Consider the following 17,521-nt stretch of genomic DNA (forward strand, 5'->3'; position numbering starts at 1 on the left):
TGGATGATAATGGTGCCGGTCTCATAGGATTTCTGTGTAGGAGGATGTGTGTGAGGTGCCTGGTTGACCTTCGAGAAATGTGAGTTCTTTCTTCAACAGAGCAATGAATAGCTCTTGAGTGAGGGAGGCAGCCCAGCACGCTCAGCTGGCAGGCTGTTCTCCACATGTGTTTTAGACTATGCTGGCCTTTGAGGGAAAAGGATGTGGTTCTCCTGACTCCTGTTTCTGCTAAGATTTTCGCACAGTCTCCCTTAGATTAGCTTGGTGCAAAAGTGATTGCGGTTTTTGCCATTGAAAATAATGGCAAAAACCGCAATCACTTTTGCACCAAGCTAATAGAAACCATTATGGTAGACAAATCAGTGAGGTATAATTTGGGAAACCTCTGACTGAGTCTACCATTTTTAGTTGCTTTCAATTTGATCAAATTAGTGCCCAAATGCTTAAAGTGATATGCCCAAGGTCGTGGTCACTGGCCTATGCCTTCGAATCCAGAGCTCTTTCCATTAAGCCACTTGTCCAAGATACATCCCTCAGAGGTGGTGACATCCTCAATGTGTATGAGAAAGGATATCTTTAGAGATGCTGGATTCAGAAGGTACCCTTCTCAAAGTTCAGCCGGGAGATATGGAATGAAACACACGGCTTTGTTTTACAGCTAATATTTTAACTTAATTTGCTCTGTTCAGCTTGTCTGAATTCCAGGTTGCTGATAAATCAGGATGATGGCTTACACGCTGGTCCCATCTACCAGGGATAAAAGTGATCCAGAAATATGTGGAAGCCCTGGGAGCATTTAGATAGATTCCTTAAAATATGATTCTCCACCCAACTGCCTTGCTAGGGGTGGAGTGTCTCGGGCATAAAAATATGACTTAGGGCGATGAACAGTTAAAGTCTAAGAACTTGTAAGCAATAGAAGCAGGAATTATTCACTCTTACCAGTGCTGGCTCTGTGTCCAGTGTTTGCTCGCCATCTCATACATCTCTTCGGAAGGAAAAAACAACTAGAACTTGCCACTGGGACACATGTATTCTTTCCTGTACTGGAGCCGATGGAGCTGTTGCAAACACTCTATAAATCTCGTCTCCTGTACCGTGACCTTCAGCCCTTTGGGGCAGCTCTCACTTTATGTTCATCCTGCAAACTGCAGTAGATGAGACTTGTGGCAAGACCCAAGGGCTCTGTGTCCAGCATGCTTGCCAGGTGAACAAAGGGAAAGGAGTTGCCGAGGCCTGGGTTGTTGTTAGGAGTTGGGCTCCGTTTTCCCAGCCAGAAATCAAGCTCACATTCCAGCCGCCAGAGAACAGCAATGCACTAAATGAGGTCACTGTGCTTGCAAGGGAGAAACAATTATGTGCTTTTCCTCTCGCACTTATTACTCACAGTACTTCATAGGGAGGACATAGCATCTTTTTTGTCTGCCCCCGAAGAACCTTTACAAAATAAAACTGGGTGCAGAAAGAGGCTGACTTTGGAAGAAGGTGCCTCACATTTTATTGGCTAGAAGGTAGATTCCTTTTGATTTTATTTTCCAATTTAATACAAGGTGTGCCTTGAGAAATGCTTATGTTAATTTGAAACAGGAGTAAAACAGTGCCAGGCCCTTGTGTGGCAAGGCCCTGTCTGTCTGATCACACCGGGCACCTGGTCTATAAATCCCACACCAGGGCTTAGACCTGAGGCTGGCTCCCAGGGCGGGGGGAACCAGGGCGATGCTGGGAGTTATCTGGCTGCATTGGACTGGCATGCCTTGTTCTCCAACCACACAGTGTGTGACACGTTATCTGGGACAGGAGATTCAGAAGGGAGACATTGCAGAGAGGTTTGTAGAGAGGACAGTAGCCTCGTCCCTTTAAGATGAGGTGTGGTGTTGAAGGGTGTATTAGTCCGTTTTCACGCTGCTGATAAAGACATACCTGAGACTGGGTAATTTATAAAGAAAAAGAGGTTTAATGGACTCACAGTTCCAAGTGGCTGGGGAGGCCTCAGAATCATGGTGGAACGTGAAAGGCACGCCTTACGTGGTGGCAGCAAAGAGAGAATGAGAGCCAAGCAAAAGAGTTGTTCCCTCATAAAATCATCAGATCTCCTGAGACTTATTCACTACCATGAGAACAGTATGGGGGAACTGCCCCCATGATTCAATTACCTCCCACTGGGTCCCTTCCACATGGGAATTATGGGAGCTACAATTCAAGATGAGATTTGGGTGGGGACACAGCCGAACCATATTAAAGGGGTTCAGAGGTGGCGCAGTTTAAAATTCTGTGCTGCATCATGAACTTCTGAGTGCAGCCCAATCATCAGAATGGTCACAACACCCTCCCCAGTGATCAAGGTAGGGCTTCCCCTCGTTTCAGAACCTTTGACAAGCTCGAGTTTGGCACAGTACTTCATTTTGGCATGTAACTTTCTTCAGCTATTGTCTGTGAGTTTTATTTTTCCCCAGTGAGACTGCCCATTCCTGGAGGGTCCCCTAGAAGTTTCCTGCCGATCCCTGACTTTAAGCAGACCCAGGCGGGAGAATGAAGCCCACACCACCACAGCCCTGCACCGGCCTCCACTCTGCCCTGCAGTTGGTGATTCTGGCCCTTTTGTTAATGACTCTGTATTCTCAAGGCTGAGAGGCCCAGGAACTGAAGAACGGTCCGAGGCAGGAAGAGGAGGGCATCCTTTCTCCACGTTATGCCCTCTGGCTGGGCTTACGTGGTTCCCAGGGAGGATGCGCTGTGGGAGAGTGGGATGCAGGAAGCAGAGCCGCTTCATGGCTCCTTCTCCGAGAGTGTGTCTGCAGTGGCTGGCCGGTCTCAATTTGTGTCTTTACGTGGCTGCCAGCCCTACCTTTGCCCACTGTGGGTTACCTTCCTGCCTCAGGGCATCATTGCCTGGGGAGGCATTGTTGTGTGGTGAAGCCATGAGACCCGGGCTGCAGTACTAGCCTTGGCAAACCCACTCTCTGACTCTGAGCTTGACTCAGTGGCCTTATCTGTCAAAATCAAGTACTAGCTTATACCCTCTGCAGCTTGGCCAAGCCAAGATCCAATGCCAGATCGGCCTGGTTCTGAGGGCTGAGCCCTCCTCACTGCCCTGAACTTCAAGGGGCTGAGTGTGCAGCTCTTTGTGGAAGCGCAGAGTGGGGCTGACAGGTGACACCCCTGAAACCGTCTACAGAGCCACCCACCTGCTGGCTTGTCCAGGCTGTCTTCATTTCAGCTCTTGTGTGAGTAGCTGGTGTGGGGCACGACAGCAACCAGCATCAGCGAGGACAGACAGACAGATCTCATGGCTCCCTTCTCAGTGTCCCAGTTTCAAGGCCCTGTCTTGGCCTTTGAGGAGCCTCAGTTAGGACTGCACTATTCCACGATGATGTGCTCTTGGGCATCTGCAGATTGTTGAAAGGAAGTTATTTTCAGCATTTTCTTAGGCATAGCAAGCAGATTTATTTGCCTGTCATTTGCAGGGATAACAACAAAAAAACCCCACAAAATAAAAAACAACCCCAGGCCCCATGCTGGCTGTTTCTCAGCTCTGCCTTCATTACTACCACTGTCTTGGCTTATGAGAGCCAGCATGGATCTTTCAGTATTCTAGAAGTTTCTGAAACATTGTGGGGTGCAGGTTTAGCAGAGACAGTCTATCTTTCTAGCTTGTGTAATTTGCCTTACAGAATGCTTCTATGTGAGCTTGATTTCCCTCCTCTCTTATTCATGTTAGCTGTCCTGATTCTAGCTTAATGATTTTGGGAGTGAAGTGGGGAGGGGGCTGGGGATTAGTGACTTTGCATAAAAATACTACTAAAAGCTCTGTCTCTGGGGTCACCTGACATTTGCTTTCTCTCAGCAATCGACCAAAGTACAATAATGTTCTTTGGTGAGTTTCTTCTTTCTGATATGTTTGATGGTGGTCCAGTGGAAGGGGATAGATTTTTGGAGTCAGTGAGATTTAGGTTCAAACCCCTCCTCTGTCACTTATAGGCTATTTAATCTTGCACAAGTTTGGAAATAACTGGAGCTTCTGTAAGAGAAGGAAGGGACATTTTGTGACAAAGGATAGCTATGGCATAGCTGTCAACAGCCCTCAGATTTGGGTGGGTGCTCACTGTACTAAGAATAGATTACTTATTGTTTTTTATTATTATTTTTCTAGTAATTCAGACAGAAGAAATACTAATTAAATGCCATTTAGTTCGTATCGGGTGCTAGAAACTGTGTATTCATGCCTTTGGTCCTCACAATGACCCTATGAGGGAGGTATGATTATTATCTCCATTTTTCAGACGTGGAAATTAGAGCTCAAAGAAGTTAAGTAATTTGTCCAAGGCAACCCTGCCTGTAAGTGGTAAAGCCAGGGCTTAAATCATGGTGAATTTACTTCTTGCTTTAGGAGATTTTTCTTTGAGTTCTTCCATTTTTTAAAAAACTCTTTTAATATTAATTTCTACTTTTACCTGTGGAAAGAAAAGTGTTAACAGTGGAAAAGATGAGGACTCACTGGTTAGAAAAAATTCTTAAAAGAAAGAAGCAGAAACCCACCATCCCGCTGTGTATTCTCAGAAAAGCAGCCCAATGTGGATATCAGTAGAATGGGTCTCAGCTGTGGCAAGAGAAGGACGAACAAAGTTTGAGGGATCAGAGACACTGTGGCCACCCAGTGAGTTTCATCTTAAGCATTACAAGGAATTAAGTGGCTCTTCTGAGTCTTGGAACTTTGGTTCTGTCATCTCTGCCTTGAGCCACTAGAGATAAGTTATTGGTCTTTCTCTTCATCATTCATCATGGAGGCCAGCTGAGACTTGGTTGAGTTCCTTTAGGTACTGATCCAGAAAAATGGAACCTAAGTTGGCTCCCTGTTCAATGAGTCGCATAATAAGCACCCACAGGGCTTGTCCCTGAACCATGGCGACAGTGCCGTGTGAATGACAATGGGAAATTTGTATTTGAAGCCTCTTTGTAAGCTCTAAATGGATAAGCAAATACAAAGACATATTGTTACAAGTGTAGTGGGTATTGAAGGTTGGAGTGTTGGGTTTTGAAAAGGAAGGGGAACAGTTTGTGTTCTCCATTGGAAAGAAATAGTAGGTAACTGGATAGAAATCATTTTAAGTAAGCAATGTTTAGAGGCAAATTAGAAATTGAGCACCTACAAGGCTCACTCTGAGTGGGGGTGATGCTTGGAAAGGACACAAAGGCCTGAATTACTGGAGGAATTTAGGAAAGGGATGGTAGAAAAGCACCTGAACATTGTGTCAAAATAAAAATACATTAAAGGAGTATGGGGCGAGATCAAGGAGAAGAGAGTTCTTGGCAGAGGTTGCTGCTGTAATTTATCCCAGACCCTTTAATTCCTGACCACCACCCCAGGGAGGAGATTATCACCTCCCCCAGCTAGCACAATTGGCTGGTATGGAGGTTGTTAACTTGAGAAAATCACCAGAGATAGTATTGGGCAACTTCAAAAGTCCACTGTCTTTTTCAATGAGCTTGTTGTGAAAGGGCTTAAACAGAACGCTAATAACAGCTAAAAATCTAGCTGCAGGTGGCTGTCTAATTCCAATCAAAATAATCTTCCCCAAGTCTTAGTGGATAAAGGAGGGCAGAATTAAAAAGGGAACCAAGAGTGATTTTTGGCACGGGCACCAAGTCTGTTGTCGAGGAAGACTATTGGTGTTGGCAGTGCACAGTTAGGTTTTTTCCCAGCAACAAATTTTTCTCTTCCCTTGATGGCTTGGAAGGTCCGTACACAAATGCCTTTGTGTCAGTTGTATACAGCTGCACACACCATGTGGCATTTGCTTTAGTTAGCGGTACAGTGGAGGGAGAGTAGTTTGTTGGCTTTTGAAAGAATCAGAATTATTATATACAGGCATCTTTCTTCCTTTCCTAGAAGCTCCCATGCTGACTTGAAAATATACTGTTTTCGAATTACAGACTTAATGCCCTTAGAGCTTCTTTCTTTGGGGGTAGTTTGTGTTTAATCAATGTTCTACTAGGCTTTCCAAGACACTGTTCCTTGGTAATGGATGTCACTTGAATAAAATTTTCTGTAGTCAGATAAGATTGCCAAATGCTAGATCCCACAAATTTTAACAGGTATGTTTACTGCAGGACTTTCCAGAGCCTTCAATGTGCAAATTAGTTTTGAATCACCTATTAAGTGATACTTTTACTCCCCAAAATAAAAAAAAAAGTTTGCTCCAAATCCCAAATTATCTGGCTTTTTTTTCACAGATGCATCCTGGGAAATACTGTTCTCTTTAAAACTGCAGGAGTGGCCCCCGTTGAGATGGAGGTTGAGCAAGCATTTCCCTAGAGTCCATAGCATTTCTGCTAAGATGCCGGGCTGTGAGTCAGGAGCTGCGGCTGGAGTCAGGTTCAAATGCAGCATCCGGCAGCACACCACACAGGGGTGTGTGTGTGTGTGTGTGTGTGTGTGTGTGTGTGTGTTATGTATTTGGGCTGGTGGTTGGAATGAGGACAAAAGAGGAAGTTGGAAGAAGAGATGAGAACTTGCTCCCTCCTCTTAGGAACACCCAAACTTGTGGATTCCTCCAAGAATCTTCCTTCCTGGGCCCAATTGTCAAAGCCTAGTCGTAGGTGGAATTGTTGTAAAAGTCATTCCCAAGTGGCTCAGTATTTATAGCTTGTCATTGACGTGAGCAGATTTCTGCAGCTGAAAATAGTGACATCCAGTCATTTGGGCCAATTTGTGGATTTTCCTCAGGGATGTGAGCTTGGGGAGGTAATTTTATGCCAAGAAGAAAGTCATGGAAACAGTTGTTTTCCTGAGAAGACATGCCCCCTATTTCCCTTAAAAAGAAGACAGGAACTTTCAGATGGCTGTAGTCCAGGAACCTCGAATACAGTTAGTGAATAATCCCCCCTAGCTTCATGAATCCTCATGAGGTCCATCATTTTGGCAGCCTTCCTTCTTGTTCCCTAAAAGGGTTTGAACTCGAGGTTTCTGGGTCTGTGAAGGCTTCCGCATCTTCCATCTAAATCATTTTTATTTGCTGGACTGCAAGGGAAAAACCACACCAAAAGGACTCTGTCCATCTCTCTCAGACTTCACGAGCAAAAGGAGAGCATTCCAGGAATGGCAGAGCCAGAAAAACCATAAAGATACACTTTTTGAAAGACAATCTGGAAATGGAGCTTAAAAAGGTTTTTGCTAAGCCTTGATCATGCCAAGTGAATTCTCTTTCAGTAATTAAAGAAGGAAACCTACCCCCTAAGAACTGAAGTTAGCAGCTATATCAGGTCAAAGGAACTTGGGAAGAGAACAGGATTGTTTATTAATCTTATAGTATCTCTTTCCTAATAAAATCCCAATCGTCTGCCTTATGCATGTTACCATAACACTCAAACCAGGTCTGTTGGTTATTTATTTATTTAAGATATTTGGCCTGTTTGGAAATTAAACACTTTCTTGGATTTCATCTCTTTGGGCCAATGGCAGACCTGCTGGGGGGTGATCCTAAGAGGATACAATAATAAAAGCCTTAATAGGGTAGCACAACGGGAAAAAGCCAAAATGAATTAGCTTGCTGTGACATGGCTAACATCATTGCATTTATATATGTTTCATTAAGCGGGGGCTTGACAGCTTTATGAGGAAACAGTGGGGTTTGCAATGGAGGAAGGCCCTGTAACCCTGCCAAAGCTGATCTCGGCCTGTGCCATGCATGCTCTTTAATAGAATAATATTTGCACAGTGAAAATGTCATTTTAAATGACTGGTTTGATAATCCCTTAAGCTTTTAAATGATCTGCAAAGTCTGGAAATTCTACCCGTGTTTAAAATTGACGGGAACATTAATGAATGCAAACATTAAAGGATGGTCCCCAGCTTTGTTTCCTGAGTCAGACATCACTTACTGGGGTTTCTTTCCTTTTTTTTTGTCCCTTGTGCTCTTTCTGCAACACAAGTGTACTCACCCAGCAGCTGCAGTGGCCTTCACTGCAGGGATGTCTTTGGGGTGGGACAGCTCAGCCTGTAGTGGGACATGGACTTACCAGGATTGCTGCTAGCATGCAGTTCTTTCCTGCAGAGTAGAAAAGGCATCCCCTCTGGGAGGGAGCCTGCAGAAGGCAACCCCCTTGGGCAGAACGATTAGCAAAGGGCATGTATCTCTCCAGCTGGTGCATCGTGAGCCAGGGTCTTAGCGTGGTGAGCACAGAGTAGGAAGAATTTAGCCCTTACTGCAGCCCTCTCAGGGAAAGTCCTGCACAACCATACGCAGCATCCCTGGTGATGTCTACCTTGCTTTGTTCAGACCCCCTTTGGACCAGGATAAAAGCCTCCCTGTCCGCTGGACAAACATCCTGTGCGATATGAGATTTTGGAAGGGCTTTTCCTTGGGAGGACAAAGCCCCATTCAATCCCTTCCTCCTTTCAATGACTCTCAAATAGGGCAGGAAGGCTGTGTAAGGATTATCTCCTCAAGAATAGAGTGATAGATGGAGAGTTTGGCAAACTAAAGCTTCAGGGCCAAATCTGGCCCTCTGTTGTTATAAATAAAGTTTTATTGGAACACAATCATACCCATTCATGTATTGACCATGGCTGCTTTCCTGTGACGATGGCAGAGCTGGATATTTGCAAAGAGAGTGTATGGTCCACAGAGCCTAAAATATTTGCCATCTGGCTCTTAACAGAAAAATCCTGCAGATCCCTGTCCTGGACCACTGGACAGAATGAGATAGAATCCCTGGCTGGGGTCCTGGCTCTGTCAATTTTTGTATGTCCTTGGGAAAGTTACTTAATATCTCCTTTTCTTAGTTTTCTCATAAGTAACATGGGGATATTTCTGCTCTGCCCACTTCGTGCAGCTGCTGTGAGGATTTAATGATTAAATAGAAAAGTGCTGTACATGTGTGAGGTCTGCCGAGGTCTGCCAAGGTCTAGCGATGGGACCTTGGGGAGAGCCTCTTGACCTCTTTAGAGCTATTTCTTCATCTGTAAAACAAGAGAGGTGCTCTAGATTAACACTCGCCAGACTTTAATGTCCATATGTTCACCCGGAGATTTTGGTAAAATGCAGATTCCGATTTGGTAGGTCTGGGGTGGGTGGTGAGATTCTGCATTTTTTACCAGCTCCCAGAAGATGCTGATGCTGCTGGGCTGGTGTATTCATTAAGGTGCTCCAGAGAAACAGAACCAATAGGATGTATATATATATATAAAGAGATTTAAGGAATTGGCTCACTCAGTAATGGAGGCTGGCAAGTCCAAAATATACTGGGTGAACTATCAGCTTCAAAACTCAGGAAAGAGCCTTTATTGCTGTTCGAGTCCAATGGCTGGCTGTGGCAGAATTCCCTCTTGCTTGCGAGAGGTCAGTTTTCTGTTCAATTCAGGTCCTCAGCTGATTGAACAAGGTCCAATATGGAGGGCAACTGCTTTACTCAAAGTCAGCTGATTTAAATGTTAACTTCATGTAAAACCACTCACAGAAAGATCCAGAATAATGTTTGACCAACGATTTGGGCACCCTGTAACCCAGCCGACCCGTAAAACTAACCATCACAACTGGGTACCGCACTCGGAGGAGCAAGGGGCCAGATTATCTTGCTGGTACTCTCTGCTCGTGTAATTGATGAGCAACCTGCAAATGCTCTTGTAACCATAACGGTCACTTTCCCAGGCACCCCTCTCCCACCGCATGCCTCAGCAGAGGGGTCCTGCACTTGTCCCAGCTCGTAGCCTAACCCTGCGTCTGGTGAGAAGAGATGGTTATTTTTCTACTTCCAGGAGGGCTCTGGCCAGACCCTTCGTCTGGCAGCCAGGTGGCTTGACAGAGCAGCTAGTGGCAGGCTGAACCCTTCCTGGCTGGCCTCAGCCTGGACGCAGCTGGAAGGTGTCCCACCTCCCTGCTTTCTGCCCCAGAAAACAAAACTAGTTAGTGGCAACCTGGCATGTGGAGACTGCAGAGTTTGAATCCTTCTGCATTTCACTGAAGTGAAATGTCTCCTGCACTCCCACTGGCTGCTAGCGCTGCCAAAAAATTCTCTCAGGCTTTTGTTTCCAACCACATTTTTCACAGGCCAGTAGAGGCTATTGGCTGTTTGTCCCAATTGCCACCTGAAGCCAGTAAGGCCTTTTAAGGAGAGGATTGTCTTGTAGGTAGGGTCAGAGCCAAGGTTTCTGCCTCTGTGGGGTGGAGCAGGTGAGAGAGGACGGAGTGGGAAGATGGGTCTGGGGGTGGTGGTAGAGAAACACATTAAGGGGATTATTTGCCAACCATTGCCCATCAAGCAGGTCAGAGTTCTAGATTAGACCCAGATACACTGGGCAGCAGTACAGGACTATGACGTAAAAAGATGCAATTTTAGATTCAGACGAACCTGGGTTCAAATCCCACCTTTGCCTCTTTTCCCAGTGGTACTTGGGCAAGATTCTTAACCTTTCTGTAGTTCAGTTTTCTCATAGCTTTGTTGTGAGAATAAATGAAATGATACCTATTTTTCCATTCAGGAATCCTCTGGGGCTCCCTGTTTCCTTCTCATCAACTTCCAGATACCCTTGACTGGATCTGGGATCCTACTTAGCTCAGTCTCTGGCACTAATAGAAATCCAGCAAAAATTCAGCCAACAAATATCAGGCCATGAAGGCCATACACACAATATATGTTTTTTACAAAGGAAAATGAAGCAGACTAAAGCACTAATTTGATCAATTCACATTTCAATCCTTTAGCTCATGAGTTCTGGAAACTTCAGCAAGTTCCTTGACTTCTTTGTGTTTTGGTTTCCTCTTCTGTAATAGGACAACCACTGGGCTTGTTTGCTGGGATTGTTGTGAGGATTAGATGAGCTAATATAGCCAAAGCTTTAGTGCAGACCTGGTACACAGTAAACCCTAGCTCTTAGCTCTTCTTGCACCTGTTATTTCAAGATCCCCAGGTGTGTTCAGCTGTGTTAAGAAAGGGCTTGCAGAGTAGTGGTTGTGGATTCCCTGCACAACTATGGCCTTCAAGATGCTTTAAAAACTAGCTGGGGGACCAAGTCCAAATCTCTGGGCTATGTTCCCTCACAAACCGTGGGTAGAGAAAATTTAGGGTAGACCTGGCCCACAGTTTCACTTGAACTGGACTCTTGACCCTTCTTTTTAACCCTTGCCCTTTTCACCCAGCACACTCTCCAAGGGTGTGCGAGGGCTTTATTGCTCGTTTCTTGAAGCCATCTTTATGCTTTCTTCTTTACACCCGGTATGTAGTTTCTCATCAGGACCTTGAGTCTTTCTCTACCATGTTTCACGCCAATGCTTCTTTGCTGTTTCTATTAGCCCATCTTGCCTTGGCCTTCTTCCTAGGGCATCTGGCCTGCTGCAATAGCTCGAGGACAGCAGCTTTCAACCCTGGCCACACCAAAATCACCCGGGGGAAGTTTTAACAAGATAATGCAGTCCTAAAGCACCAAGCCCCAAGATTTTGATTCAGCAAGTCAGGGATGGAACCACAGACATCTGTGTTTTAAAGTCTCCCCACGTGATTCCAATTTGCAGCCTGGGCTAAGAACTTCTGTTAGAGGCTTTCCTGTGTTCAGCTGCAAAATCAGGAGCCCAGAAGCTTTTAGAACTTTGCTTTTCTCATCTGCAGAGGGGATAGTCCTGCCATCCACCCAACCAATGAGATTGGGTTGGATGCTTCAACCCCAGCTCAAACGCCCGTTAAACAAACAAACAACCATGTTTCTCTCAGATCATGTTTTGCCTTTCGTTGTATTTATTTGAGCACTTATGTCATTCGTTAGACAGTAAGCTGCTTGGGAAAGGATCCACAGCTTGTTTAACTTTGTACCTCCCATAATGTTTAGTATAAGGGCTTGACACATAGTAAATATTCAATATATGATCATTGGATTGATTTTCAGTTGTTTTGTGTGCCCTGCAGGGTCTGGAACAGTACTGAGAGCATAGTAAACACTCAATAAACACTGATTGATTGATTAATGTATCTATTCAAAACCTATATAGAGAAAATGGGCACAGAAACAGACCTAGCCCTATATTAACTAAAGATGGTAGGGAAGTAATTTAACTCTGTGTGCCTTTGCCTTTGGTGTGTGGGTACGCGCAAGAGCTCATGAAATACACGTACACAGGCACTGACATACGCATACATACGGAGTTCTTGGAAATTCAAGAACTGACCATCTGCTTAGGTGATCCTCTCTGCTACTACTTGGTAGAAACTGAAATATCAAATGAGGACATTGGTAGACCTAGTTTAGTCATGCTCACAGTAATAAAATAATTTAATATACAAGTATTTTGGAAAGTACCAGCATGTGCAAGTTATTGCAAATGGGTTAGGCACCAACAGGTTGGGACTGTAGATGCTTGGTTTCTAGTCTCTGAGCAGCCATTCACCTGTTGGACAATATTGGCCATATCCCTTAATGTCCCTGAACTTCAACTTCCACATCTGGAAATAAAGCTTTGGATTAAATCAGCAATTCTTATGCCCTGAAATGCAGCCAAAAGAACACTGATTTTTCAGAATATTAAAGATGTTAATAGGCGTTCAAGACAAAGCAACCAATAAACAAATCTTTGGGAAACAAACAAAAGTTGTTTCGGATATACTATTATACTTAAGCCAAATGAAATAACTTTTTCTAGGACTTCTCAGGGACTTTATTTTTTGATGTTTACTGTGACTCACCAAGGGGATATGGAAAGGTTTCTTGCAAGCCATTTGGCTCTGAAACACCCTCCCTCCACCCCAGAAAGCTTATTAACAATCGGAGGCATTTGTAAACTCTCACTCAGCAGGGGCTGATCCTCAGTGTACCCTGGTATTTTGCTAAGATAACCACCTCACAGGTTGCCTCTAGGCATCAGGTCACTACGAAGAAAATCTCCTTGTCTGTGATGCTCTTACCTCAGTTTTGTTGGTATATAGTCTTACCTGTCCTTCATTGATTCACCTCTTTCAGGAAGTCTTCCCGCCTTGCTCCATCCCATAGTGATAGCCCCTGACTTGAAAGCAGTTAATGCAGCAGAGTAAAAAGAGGAAGGACTTCACCGTCAGACAGCCAACATTTGAATCCTAGCTCCACCAGCCGTGTGGGTAGCTGGTCAAGCCACAGCCTCTCTGAGTCTCATTGCGCTTGTCTATACTTTGTGGGTAATACTCCGTGGGCATTTGGGGTTTGTACCATGCAGTATTTACGTGTCCTTCTTTTTTTTTTTTTTTTCTTTGGAGACGGAATCTCACTCTGTCGCCCCAGGCTAGAGTGAAGTGGTGTGATCTTGGCTCACTGCAACCTCCGTCTCCTGAATTCAAGCAATTCTCCTGCCTCAGCCTCCCAAGTAGCTCAGATTACAGGTGCTCCCCATCATGCCTGGCTAATTTTTTATATTTTTAGTAGAGATGGAGTTTCACGATGCTGGCCAGTCTGGTCTTGAACTCCTGACCTCATGATTGGCCTGCCTCAGTCTCCCAAAGTGCTGGGATTATAGGCGTGAGCCACTGCACCTGGCCTACTTGTCCTTCTAGTACAACATTAGGTGAAATTTCCCTCTGGGGCCCATCCCAGCCATGCTCTGAGCCAACATGCGGGTAGGTGCCCAGGCCCAAGGAACCACTTTATCACATTCCCCTGGCCATAGCAATGGGCCTTGGACACAATCAGGATCAATGAAACACAGTATTACTTTGCTAATATTTCTGAAAAAGAGGCTCTTGCTTTTTTCTACTGGATTTGAAACTTAGGGAAGATAAAGGCTGAGGATGCTGCAACCATCTTACAACTGCGAGGGGAGAGCCTTTCTGGTAATAGAATCAACACAGTAGAATATAGGCTTCATGGCTGGAGATTCAGTGGCCATCTTGGACCATGAGGTGACTTTGGGAATGGAAACCATAGAAGATGCCTAGGTTTCTGCCACCATGAACGCTATTCCAGTTTTGGACTATTTTTTATCATTTGAAAGTGAGAAGTAAATGTCTATTACATTTAAGTGACTGTCACTGTTTTCTGTTATTCACAGCTGAACCTCATCTTAACCCATAGTCCAAGTCAGCTTTTGTTTTCTTTGCTTGTTTATTTTTAAACAGAAAGGGCCCTATCTGACATAGTCTCCCACCCCCATGGTAGGATTATGTTATAGGTTCAACTATATCACCCCCAGTTTCATATGAAGTTCTAATCCCTAGTCCCCAAATGTGATTATATTTGGAGACAGGGTATTTAAAGAGGTAATTATATTAAAATTAGGTCTTTAGTGTGGGCCCTAATCCAATACAACTAGGATCCTTGTAAGAAGAAGAAATTTGGACATAAGACATCTGTGCTAAACAGAGGAAAGGGAAGAGTGAGAAGGCGGCCATATGCAAGCCAAGGAGAGAGGCCTTGGGATAAAACCAGCTCTACTAAAAGCTTCATCTTGGAATTTTGGCCTCTACAACTATGAAGAAATAAATTTCTGTTGTTTAAAGCCACCCAGTCTATAGGACTTTGTTATGGCAGTCCTAGCAGACTACTACGGAGTAAATGAAATAATCATGTATAGTAGGCATCTAGCTCAGTGTTTGTAGCTAGGAACCCTCAACAAATGTGACTTCCTGTTCCCCATGCACTAACTCATACTGTCAGGAAACTCTCTATGGGGCAGTGTGCTCCATTTTCCTAACTAGATCCTTGAAGGCTCCGAAGCACCTGAGTCAGGACTATTATGCACATTAGGATGCTCAATAGATGCTTATTGATTAATTAGGACTCCCTAGGCCATGCTAGGCAGGCAGAGACGGATTAAGCTGTTTAATAAAGTCTACCCTAATGCACCATACTTCTCTGGCAGCCTTTTCCTTTAAAGGGAGAAAAGAAGGAGAAGGCAGCTTTTACAGCTGGTTGAAATATGCTGGAAGAAACTGTCAGGGGAAATAGTCATGGAGATGAAGTTGACAGAGTGATGGCCAGGCAGCCCTTTACGATTAGTTTCAAGCTACCAGTTATGTCTGTTTTAATCTGGAGGATGTTTCGGTAATGAAGCGACTGCGTGAATCTCAATAATGCAAAGTTAATGATATTAGCATTGGCCACCATCATTGCTTCACTTTTGTCCAACAGGGATTTTTTTTTTATTATTATTATCCTCCTTCAGAGCTGTAATAGGATGGAAATATTCTCACTCACTGTTATTTTTGAGAACAGTAAGTGAATGTTAGCCCTTCTGCCCCTTAAATCCATAGCAACAAACCTATTCCTTTTAAAACCTAATTTCAAAACGGTGGCTAGACCTAGAAATCTATCCTTTTAAGCTCACATGTGGTATGGCAGAGGTTATATCTTCACTCCTGTAATTTTCCTCTGGGGAACGACTAGACCTTCGCTAACAAAGTATTGGTTAAATTTCACCCACTGGGAAAAAGAAAACTGACAAAAATGTGTCACATTGCCTAGGTGTAGGGCTACAAAAGATTTTTTTTTTCTTCTGTAGTTGGCAAAGATGTAATGATGTTATTTGATCCTGTGCCTTTCTCTGGGTAAAGTGGCAAATAATGTATTTATCTGGATAATTAAGCAAATGTGAAAAACAGAAGGAAAACCAAACAAACAAAATGCATATCTTGTCTGGGCTCTCTGAATTTTTTCCTGAGATAAGATGAGGGAGGAAAGGTGAGATGAAATTATTCAGATAATTGCTTCACTTCTCTAGCTCACTTTCTGCAGGGAGGTGGTCTCATCCTTGGAGGTCTAGCCTTTCTGTGGTGTTGGCTCTTTTTAAACCGTTATCAGGATAAGCTATTTGAGAGTATCCCCTGTAAAATCATGCAATTTTCTTCGAAGGGATGCCACAGAAGTTCCATTAGACAGCTAACTCCTAGTAAGTACATTAGAGGAATAATCTTGTCTCATCGGAGCTACTGACTGAACTGATACTTCTCATTTAAAAAATTTCCTTGTATCTGATTCTGTCAAAAGACACATTCTTTTAAGAAATATGCTGATTACCAAGCATTCTTTTAAATGCTTTATGGCTGAATTTTTTTTCCTTACCAATTAGCATCAGATAGCATCAGCTTATAAATGCCCTATTTCAAAAGAAAGTTTGGAAAAATTCACCATTATCTCTACATTTCAACCTTGAATGATATGAGGAGAATCTTATTGTAAACTGTTAGTTTTTGGATGTTTAGCCTCTTTGTCTACAGTTTGCAAAAAGAGTCTGTAGACGTGTGTGTGTGTGTGTGTGTGTGTGTGTGTGTGTGTAAATAGAAGAGTCTATTTTTGATTCTTAGAGATACTTGGAAGGACTATTAGTTTACCTATGGTCAGCAAACCCTGATGGTCTGAGACAGGGAGAGAGTCCTGTCCTGCCCTGGATACATAGGGCATCCTTGGAGCTGTTGGGCAGGTCTGCTGCTGTTACCCCCTTCAATAAGAGTTCCCCTCTCTCCCCAGCATCATCTGGTGGCTGATAGACTGGGCTCTGTGGGTGGGAGAGGGGTTAGTATGGAGGCAGCAACCAAGGGCAAATGATGGGGGCCTCTTCCAAGGGGGGTGATGGGCACATACTCAGCAGGTGTTATATAAATGGGCCAAAGATGGTCTCTGGATATTGGCCCCTGGGTTGTTTGTTTCTTCACTTCAGCTGAGACTTATTAGCTCGAAAGCCTATTGGTGCCAAACTCAGTTTTTTACACATCCAATTATTTTCAAAATAGCCCAAACAAGCAGAGTTTTAGCCACTTAGGGCCTGCTTGCTTTGTATATCCTGCAAAACCTCACCTCCCATCTGCTGGCCTTTGAAAGGCAGGGCCTTATGCTTACAAGACCCAAGCAGCTCCCATCCTTCCATGTTCTCTGACCTAGACAGGCTCCACCATCCTGCTGAGGAACATCTCCTGGCCATAACCCTCCTCTTTGCTCCCCTCTCTGGTCCCCCTCTCTCCCAAGAGTTCCCTGGTTCTCTTCCTTTTCAGAGCAATAGTTCCTTCTGGACAGTCCCATGATGTGAAGGGCTTCTCCTCTAATGCAACCTTGTCCAAATGTCTCCCAGTAAAACTCACTGGGTGTTATTTTTTTCTTTATTAGCCCTCAAATTCTTTGAACCCTCACAGTATATTATGATCAAGGTCCTGTTACTCTTCGCCATCAGCTCCATACCCTGTCTCTGAACCAAAGGGCTATACATAGATTTGACTGCACTGTTTCTTTTCTTTGTGTGTGTGTGTGTATACCTCTTCTAATTGGAACAATGCTCAGTCTTCCAAATCCTGTCTGAAACACCCACAGAAATAAATTATCTTACCTACTAAGAGGCAATCATTGACTGGTAATGTTTTTGCTGCTTAAGTATAATGGAAAGTACACAGATGTCATTTTATTATTGTTCTATAAACTGCAGTGTATATTTTAGCCTTTATGATTATACACACACACACACACACACTATATATATATATGTATGTATATATAATGAAATATAAAACAGAGTCAACTTTTTTTAACACAAGAGACAAGGGAAAGTGGAGTTTGTGGTGGAGAAAGAATGAGACATAGAAATAA

Source organism: Symphalangus syndactylus, chromosome 8, assembly GCF_028878055.3.
Source record: "Symphalangus syndactylus isolate Jambi chromosome 8, NHGRI_mSymSyn1-v2.1_pri, whole genome shotgun sequence".
Lineage (NCBI taxonomy): Eukaryota > Metazoa > Chordata > Mammalia > Primates > Hylobatidae > Symphalangus > Symphalangus syndactylus.